At 52.0% G+C, this 10000-nt stretch overlaps 1 pseudogene; it reads left to right on the top strand.

Annotated features, from left to right (window-relative positions):
• Nucleotides 1-704: 704 nt before the first annotated feature.
• Nucleotides 705-4128, top strand: LOC143219909 (large subunit ribosomal RNA; annotated as a pseudogene).
• Nucleotides 4129-10000: the final 5872 nt, after the last annotated feature.

Raw genomic sequence — 10000 nt, forward strand, 5'->3', positions numbered from 1 at the left:
CACGTTCGCGTTGAATCGTATTGATGACGGCCTATGTGCGTCTTGAGATCTTACTCTCTTTCTCTCGTGTCTCTAATTTGGTTTTGTGTTTGATCGATGATAAATCGTTTCGTGCGCAACGTTTCTGTACCCCCGTGGTTTTTGGTTCAATTATACAAGAAGTAGAGAGAAAAAGAAATCCCACCGGGTTATATGTATTATTATTTTTTTTTTTATAATAATATGTATACTCCTCTATTGGCGAGGCTTATTTCGAACTTGATTGTCACACGACGCAAAAGACACACTTGTGTGTTCACGCACGGAACAGCACCGCGGAGAGAGAAAAGGTATATCCAATGATGAAAACCTTTATGTCGGTCGCCCCATGTCTTTTCTTTTCTTCATTGTCGATTCGTGCGGAACCGCGCGATCTGTCGGTCGTCCAGTCCCCGAAAGTTCTTTTCGACGGACGTTAAAGTTAACCGGCCAGATCGTCTAGCGAGAGTTTCCGATCGACGAGAGATGAAGAAAGAATTATATTGACACTTTGGTGTGGCGCATAAGGCATATATCGGTTTTTTGTTTACCTTTTTCTCTCTTCTGTCGTGTAGTGTTGTTTCGTTTTCTTTTTTTTTCTTTTTTTTTTGTGCTTTGTACGTTTTCGCGAGTACTACTTTTACGCTCTTTCGGCCGAAACACACAAAATTTTGTATCACGTACGACGACCTCAGAGTAGGCGAGATTACCCGCTGAATTTAAGCATATTACTAAGCGGAGGAAAAGAAACTAACAAGGATTTCCTTAGTAGCGGCGAGCGAACAGGAATTAGCCCAGCACTGAATCCCGCGGTTCTGCCGTTGGGAAATGTAGTGTTCAGGAGGGTCAATTTATCCCGAGACGTCGAACCGCGTCCAAGTCCATCTTGAATGGGGCCATTTACCCGTAGAGGGTGCCAGGCCCGTAGCGACTGGTACGCGTTTCGGGAGGACCTCTCCTTAGAGTCGGGTTGCTTGAGAGTGCAGCCCTAAGTGGGTGGTAAACTCCATCTAAGGCTAAATATGACCACGAGACCGATAGCGAACAAGTACCGTGAGGGAAAGTTGAAAAGAACTTTGAAGAGAGAGTTCAAGAGTACGTGAAACCGTTCAGGGGTAAACCTGAGAAACCCAAAAGATCGAATGGGGAGATTCATCGTCGACGAGGCTGGCTTCCGTTGGTGCGCAGATAGCCCGTAATGGGCCACTTCGGTGGTTCCAGTGCGAGGGTACACCATCTTCGGCAAATGTTCCGGTCGCGTAGTCGTGCACTTCTCCCTTAGTAGAACGTCGCGACCCGTTGCGTGTCGGTCTACGGCTCGAGTTGTTGCCTGTCGTGTCGCCTTCGTGCGCACACGGCAGACGCTCGATCGCCTGGCCGGCTGCGTGACGGTACTCTGACGGTATCGGGCCGCAACCAATCCATTTTCGAATGTGTGTGCGTCAGGCCCGCCGCAAGCTCGGTTAGTTTGTCACCCGGATGGTACGGACCTAGCGCCGGCTCCGGGCCTAACCAGCTGTTAGCAGGCGGTGTCCTCGGACTGGCCAAGCTTTGAATTACCGGTCAGCGACGCTACTGCTTTGGGTACTCTCAGGACCCGTCTTGAAACACGGACCAAGGAGTCTAACATGTGCGCGAGTCATTGGGACATGTAAACCTAAAGGCGCAATGAAAGTGAAGATCGTACCTTAGCGTCGATCAAGGGAGGATGGGCCGCGTCACGATGCGGCCTCGCACTCCCGGGGCGTCTCGTTCTCATTGCGAGAAGAGGCGCACCCAGAGCGTACACGTTGGGACCCGAAAGATGGTGAACTATGCCTGGTCAGGACGAAGTCAGGGGAAACCCTGATGGAGGTCCGTAGCGATTCTGACGTGCAAATCGATCGTCGGAACTGGGTATAGGGGCGAAAGACTAATCGAACCATCTAGTAGCTGGTTCCCTCCGAAGTTTCCCTCAGGATAGCTGGCACTCGCTCGTTCTCTTTTGATGAACGTGTGCGAGTCTCATCTGGTAAAGCGAATGATTAGAGGCCTTGGGGCCGAAACGACCTCAACCTATTCTCAAACTTTAAATGGGTGAGATCTCTGGCTTGCTTGGATCAATGAAGCCACGAGATTATATTGGATCAGAGTGCCAAGTGGGCCAATTTTGGTAAGCAGAACTGGCGCTGTGGGATGAACCAAACGCAGAGTTAAGGCGCCTAAGTCGACGCTTATGGGATACCATGAAAGGCGTTGGTTGCTTAAGACAGCAGGACGGTGGCCATGGAAGTCGGAATCCGCTAAGGAGTGTGTAACAACTCACCTGCCGAAGCAACTAGCCCTGAAAATGGATGGCGCTGAAGCGTCGCGCCTATACTCCGCCGTCAGCGGCAAGTGAGGTTGACGTTAGCTTTTTTTAAAGGCGCGTCTTCCATGAAGCTCTGACGAGTAGGAGGGTCGCGGCGGTGTGCGCAGAAGGGTCTGGGCGTGAGCCTGCCTGGAGCCGCCGTCGGTGCAGATCTTGGTGGTAGTAGCAAATACTCCAGCGAGGCCCTGGAGGACTGACGTGGAGAAGGGTTTCGTGTGAACAGCCGTTGCACACGAGTCAGTCGATCCTAAGCCCTAAGAGAAATCCTATGTAGATGAGGTGTCCTAAGAGAGAGAGCAAAATATCATTAAATGATAAACAAACACACACCCATCGGGCGAAAGGGAATCCGGTTTCTATTCCGGAACCCGGCAGCGGAACCGCTTACCAATCGGGCCCTCGTAAGAGTGTTCGTCGGGGTAACCCAAAATGACCTGGAGACGCCGTCGGGAGATCCGGGGAGAGTTTTCTTTTCTGTATAAGCGTTCGAGTTCCCTGGAAACCTCTAGCAGGGAGATAGGGTTTGGAACGCGAAGAGCACCGCAGTTGCGGCGGTGTCCGGATCTTCCCCTCGGACCTTGAAAATCCAGGAGAGGGCCACGTGGAGGTGTCGCGCCGGTTCGTACCCATATCCGCAGCAGGTCTCCAAGGTAAAGAGCCTCTAGTCGATAGATTAATGTAGGTAAGGGAAGTCGGCAAATTGGATCCGTAACTTCGGAATAAGGATTGGCTCTGAGGAGCGGGGCGTGTCGGGCTTGGTCGGGAAGCGGGTCTGGCTGACGTGCCGGGCCTGGGCGAGGTGAACACATTGATGGGAATCCGAGCTCGGTCCCGTGCCTTGGCCTCCCGCGGATCTTCCTTGCTGCGAGGCTTTCGTCTAGAACGATCGTCCTCTTCGGCCGCCATTCAACGCTCAGCTCAGAACTGGCACGGACTAGGGGAATCCGACTGTCTAATTAAAACAAAGCATTGCGATGGCCCCCACGGGTGTTGACGCAATGTGATTTCTGCCCAGTGCTCTGAATGTCAACGTGAAGAAATTCAAAAAAGCGCGGGTAAACGGCGGGAGTAACTATGACCCATGGCTCTCTTGATGATAAGAGAGAGAGCCATGCACATATGCGTTAGCGCTCACTGGTGTTAGGTTCACAGGTCGCCTAACACCAAATCCATTTATGTGAGGGCTAGATCAACCGTTTCCCAGAGTTGCGCTCCAAGCAGTGGTGATGCAACTCATACGGGTTAAGGAGAGGCGTTGTCAGAGGAAGGTGATCCCCGGTGATCCCGTCCTACTGGCGCACATGGGTAAGGTGGACCCACCACCGAATCCCGCCGGTTGGGGTGAGATTCCCTGCCGGTCCTCACGTCGGGGAAGTCGTAGACGGAAGTACGCGCACCGCTCGTGGGAGGGCCAGTCTAACCCAAGATAAGTCACGAGGGGAGGGTTGGCGTCCTCCTGTTACATAGTCCAGGCAGAGTTAACTAGTCTCTGCCGAATTGCTACGAATCTTGGTGGGTGACTGTTTAAAGCCAGGGCGAGGGGTAGGACAGAATGTCCGCATGCTCCGTTAGTGCGGGAATGGTAGCTTTGCACGCTTCTCTTAGCCGAGTAATTCGGCGAAAGGGAAGTCAGCTATTATTCTCTAGGATACTAGCCAAATGCCTCGTCATCTAATTAGTGACGCGCATGAATGGATTAACGAGATTCCCTCTGTCCCTATCTACTGGGTCTTAGAAGGTCCAGGGTTCTATTCCCTGGTGCGCCAACCCCCCCTCCACGCGGTAGGACCTGGAAACCCTCGGGTGACCAACGGGGCTCTGGTAGAAAGTGAGCTCTTACGTGAGTGAGTCCTATGTGATCACCGTGGCTCTGGCAGAAAGAGAGAGCTCTTACGTGAGTGAGTCCTATGCGATCACCGTGGCTCAAGTATAAGAGAGAGTTCTTACGAGAGTGAGTCCTATGCGATCACCGTGGCTCTGTCATAGAACGAGGGAGCTCCTGCGTGAGTGATAATTCTGCAATCACCGCGGCTCTCCGAGTAAACGTTAAACTACACGGCGTTTACCCATAAAGTTGCTTGTCGTGAGCTACCCAATCCCTACCGCCAACGGTAGGGCAACGGATGCCGCTTGCAGCTAGAAGTGTAGTACAGAGAAATAATTGAATCGAGGGAGCTCCTGCGTGAGTGATAATTCTACAATCACCGCGGCTCTCCGGGTAAACGTTAAGCTACACGGCGTTTACCCATAAAGCTGCTTGTCGTGAGCTACCCAATCCCTACCGCCAACGGTAGGGCAACGGATGCCGCTTGCAGCAATGGAGTGTGGTACAGAGAAACTATAAAGATATTAAAGAGAAATTACTCTTCAGAGAGATTCCCTAAACTCAGCTCACCCTGACGATCCCCGCAGGCGATACCTGAACATCTAGATATCGTGATCGTAGGGTTGTAATGGGCGAAACGGCCTGAACGCCGCGCCCGACCTGCTAGAGAGAGCTCTTACGTGAGTGAGTCCTATGTGATCACCGTGGCTCTGTCATAGAACGAGGGAGCTCCTGCGTGAGTGATAACTCCGGAATCACCGCGGCTCTCCGGGTAAACGTTAAGCTACACGGCGTTTACCCATAAAGCTGCATGTCGTGAGCTACCAAATCCCTGCCGCTGATGGCAGGGCAACGGATGCCGCATGCAGCAAAAGAGTGTGGTACAGAGAAACAAGTAACTAAAGAGATATGAAATGACAAGGTGAACGTCCCACCGATTTCAACTCACCAGGCAATGCCAGACTATCCCGTCGAAGCATGTGGCCTTCTCAACCTTCTCTCACCTCCCCTCCCCATCTCCATCGCCCGAAAGGGTCGGGTGTGCGTGCAAGCGGCACGCAGCGAGTTCGCCTTCCCGTGGTTCCCCGTGAGCGCGGCGCTTGGGCGAGGAATACCATATCCTCCCACAAACGCACGCGGCCAAAGAACTCGTCCACTGCATACGTCTCGGTGGCACTGCTGGGTTTTTCCATCGCCCGTTCTACTTGAACAGTGGAGCCGCCTCGCTAAACTTAGATGTAAAATTTATGCTATGCGTATGCCTTAACGGCGAGGAAGCATATCCGGTGCTACCTTCGAGGTGGCCGGATGCACAATAAATGTCCCTATCTACTGAGTCTCGCCCGAACGCTCGAAGCGAACGGACGTGCGCCCCCTCCGCTCCGTGCCCAGGTAGCTGACTACCTGCTCGCCGCCACCTTGTGCCGCCAATATACCACAGCTACAACGCGTCGTGTCATTTCTCTCGGAATTCTAAAGTGGTTCTTGCATATTCCCGGTCTTCAACAAAATCAATGTGTCTACGTGGACTTTTATAAGCGAACGAGTGCATTATTACAATAATTTAAAGCAGCCATCTGCTGCCGAGTGCCGAAAATACGCCGCGAGTAATTACCCCCGTGTAGAATCGCCCGCCTCTAAACGTCGTGCTATTCGTGCTAAACGTGAACTTTTTCAAGAGATCGTGAGCACGACGCCGCCTAACAAAGCAGCTTGCTGCTCGCGAGTGCACATAACACAGTGCTTTTCCATCCTGCAGCAATCTCGAACGCGCTAGGAGCGCACTGGCCAGAAACAACATGAGTGACACCGACGACCACAATTTCGAGGATCCTCCGAATAAGGGAAAGAAGGAGAAACGCAAACGCACCTGCTCTCTAGACAATTACACCAGCAAATCCAAAAAAGGCCCTCCAACGGTAAGTACCGAAATGAATCCTACTGCTGCCGATGCAACATCTTCCCACCCCCAAGCCCAGAAAGTAATCCCGACCGGGCAAAGTGCCTACGAAGCCTCGCGTCTCCAGACCAAAATCCTCGACTACTGCCTCCTAAACGTTGGAAAACCGTATACAGGAGACATAATGGAGCTCGTTGCGGATCTCTGCCGTATCATCTCGAACTTGGCCCAGGAAAACCGTTTCCTCGAGGGATCCCTCGACGTGCTAATGAAGATGCACCCGCACCACGCGCTCCCCACCCGTGTTCCTCCCCCAACCCCCGCGACCTCCGCTGCCCCCGAACCGTCGTACGCCAATATCGCTGGCAGAAACCGCGCTACGCAACATCGCACCGGCGTTGCTACAAATCCCCCTCCGATGCCAAGCGTGAACACAGCCACAATCACGCAGCAAATTCTTGCCCCCAACGGCTCATTGCCACAGTCCAAACCACGCTTCACGCAGCAGGTAATAGCTGCAGCCAAATCCGCGCCGGCCAAGCACCAGGTAGTAATTACCCCCGCTAAACCGGTCGACCGCGATCCCCTAGCCACCAAGCGGCTTATCTTTAACAACGTCGACCTTCGCAAGGCCCATACAGGGATTAGCTCGGCCCGCCCTACCCGGGACGGCGGGTTCATTATTGAGACCCGAAACGAGAAGGACCTTAAGCTATTCACCGAGAATGCAGGTCTACGCAAGGCCGGTTTCAACGTTGAATCCCCCAAGCCCGATTTGCCCAGAATAATAGTCTACGACATTCCGAAAGAACTAGATGCACAGGAAATCGCGGAACACATCCGGGCCCAGAACATCCACTCCTCCCCGAATACCGATAAAGCCACGTTGCGGCCACTATTCAAGGTTGGACGCAAAGACAAAGAAGGAAACGACTGGGTCATCGAAGTATCCAGCAGCATACGCGAAACCCTCCTCCCCAAAGAAAAAATCTTCGTCTCCTACTCGAACTGTCGAGTAGCAGATTATCTAGTCGCGACGCGCTGTTTCAAGTGCCAAAAATATGGCCATATCGACAAATACTGCAAAAGTAGCGAAGCAGTATGCGCCTTCTGCGCCAAAACCGGGCATTCCAATAAAGATTGCCCCAACAGGGAAAATAATCCCTCCTGTGCAAACTGCCGAGCTCGCAAACTCCCCCATAACCACTCGGCAGGTAATAAAAATTGCCCCTCGCGGTCGTCCGCCCTTCTTCAAAAGGCCTCCCGGATTAACTATTCATGAACAGTTATTCCACGCGTTCTGGTTCGCGCCCCCCACCCGCGTCCCCACCTCCACCACCAACTGCTCCTACAATTTCCCACACTGCAGAGTGCATCCCGATACTGAAAATTGCGCAGATTAACATGCGACGATCCCGGTTGGTGACAGCCGAGATGTCTCGGATGTTAAACTCTGGAGAAGTCGATGTTATTCTTGCGCAAGAACCCTACAATGTTGCTGGAAGAATTACCGGATTAGGATCACAGAACATAGTCATTAGCTGCGCCCCGCCAGGTCAGAACTGCCAAGCCGCTATAATCGTTAAGGGTTCTACATTTACGATTCTTAAACTCGCACACCTTTCTGACTCGCATACAGTTACAGCCGAAATTACAGGACCATTTGGTCAACTATATTTGGTCAGCAGCTACTTCCAGCATGCTGACCCCATAGAAATCGGAATCGCGTCTATACAAAAAGTCCTTAGTACTCTCCACGGTAAGCCAATCATCCTGGCCATCGACACAAACGCCAGGTCCCCTCTGTGGGATTTTCTGCCCTGTTTTCACCAGAAGAGTTTCAAATATCGCACTCACAAACGCGGCCGCATCTTAGAACCATTTCTCTCGCAGAATAATCTTAGGATTATGAATACTCCCGGACAACCCCCGACTTTTAGTAACCATAGTGGCGTGTCCAATATAGATGTAACACTTAGAACAGCAGACACAGAACATCTCTCTTTCTCATGGAAAGTCCTGGACGGCAGGACTTCCAGCGACCATAACGTAATTTTAATTGAAGTAAGCAACCCATCTCCTGCGGAAAACTCACTCTCATCTCCCCTTCAGGGCAGATTTGCTTGCCATAAAGCCGATTGGGACAAATTCAAGTCAGAATACCTCCGAATTCTCCCCGAGAACGCTCCCCCGCTAGACTTTGCTTGCCGAGATGATGTCCAAAGCGCCATCATTCATCTTGAGAACACCATCCTGAGCGCATCGACTCTGTCCATCCCCAGGAAAAAATGGCACGCCAGAGCCATTCCTGGATGGACGGCCGAACTCACGCGACATAAAAGAACAGCGAACCGACTCCGACGTGCCTTCCAACGCGAGAAAAATCCCGACTTAAGGGAAGTTAAACGCCGCGCATACTCAAAGGCTCACAAAGAGTACCGAGGACTTTTCCGCAGCTCCGCCAGGAGCGGCTGGAGAGAATTCGTTACTCGTGTGGGCCTTGAAAACCCTTGGTCTGTCCCCTACAGAACAATCTTTGGAAAGAACATTCCACCGCCCCTGCAATCTTCAATTCTCCTTCACGACCGTCACACCAATAGTTGGCAAGAAAGTGCAAACGCGCTACTTGCCGCCCTCAGTCCCGACGACTCAGCTCCCGACAACGAGTCGCATATTATAACGCGCCGCGACTTTAACCTCGCGACGGACACAGCAGACGCGCCGGAATTTAATCTTCCCGAACTGAGCGTAATTATCAGGAACCTCGGGAACAACCGTTCTCCAGGACCTGACGGTATCGAAGTACCTGCCCTCAAAATGGCCTTCAGCCTAACCCCACACATCTTCCTCAAAATATTTAACGGCTCCCTAAAATACGGCCTATTCTCGTCCTCATGGAAAACAGGCAAAATCAGAACCATTCTCAAGGCTCCTGACAAGCCTGAAACCATGTCCAATTCATATCGTCCAATCTGTCTTCTCCCCGTGCTTGGCAAGGTCATGGAGAAGCTTATCGTGGGTGCTATTAAGGACATAATATATTCCCCAACATTCTCCTCTGAATCTCAATATGGCTTCAAACATCGTAGCGGAACCGATGATGCTCTACACAAACTGCAAGAAATCGTAAACTCTTCTAACGCCAAACACGCGGTCGTACTCTCCTTTGACATCAAGGGAGCTTTCGATAACGTGTGGTGGCCCGCTGTCACAGCCGAGCTTCGCAAACGCGGATGCCCCAGTAACATTTATAACGTTATTCTAGACTACTTTAGAGACCGGAAGGTAGTTCTTTCATCCGAACATATCACAGCTCTTAAAACCGTCACCAAAGGATGCCCACAGGGTTCGGTCCTCGGCCCCTTCATTTGGATCATACTTTTCGATTCCCTTTTACGCGAACTCGCGACAATAGAAGGCATCCATGTCGTGGCTTACGCTGATGACCTTTTGGTCGTCGTCGAAGGGAACTCCCGCGTTTCCATAGAAAAGACGGCCACTAGGGTTGCCGGCGTGATACAGGCATGGTGCTTGCAATGTAAATTATCCCTATCCCCGCACAAAACAGCGATGCTTCGTGTCAGGGGTAGCCTAGATCTCCGTAGACCCCCCGTTATAACAATAGAAAACGCCCGGCTTCGCTTCGCTGAAAGTCTGAAGTATCTGGGAATCGTGTACGGGCACTCGCTAAGTGTATCCGAGCACGTAACCTATATAACGACCCACGCGAGGGCGAGGTTCGGCTGCGTCTCTGGCTTGACCGGTTCCAAGTGGGGGTACGACTTCCGAGCCCGATCTATCCTATATAAAGGTATCTTTATCCCAGTTATCACCTACGGTGCGATTGGCTGGGCCCACAGGCTCAACCAAAAACACCTCTCCACTCTAATAAGTGCGCAGCGCACCG

This window comes from Lasioglossum baleicum, unplaced genomic scaffold, assembly GCF_051020765.1.
Source record: "Lasioglossum baleicum unplaced genomic scaffold, iyLasBale1 scaffold0091, whole genome shotgun sequence".
Taxonomy (NCBI): domain Eukaryota; kingdom Metazoa; phylum Arthropoda; class Insecta; order Hymenoptera; family Halictidae; genus Lasioglossum; species Lasioglossum baleicum.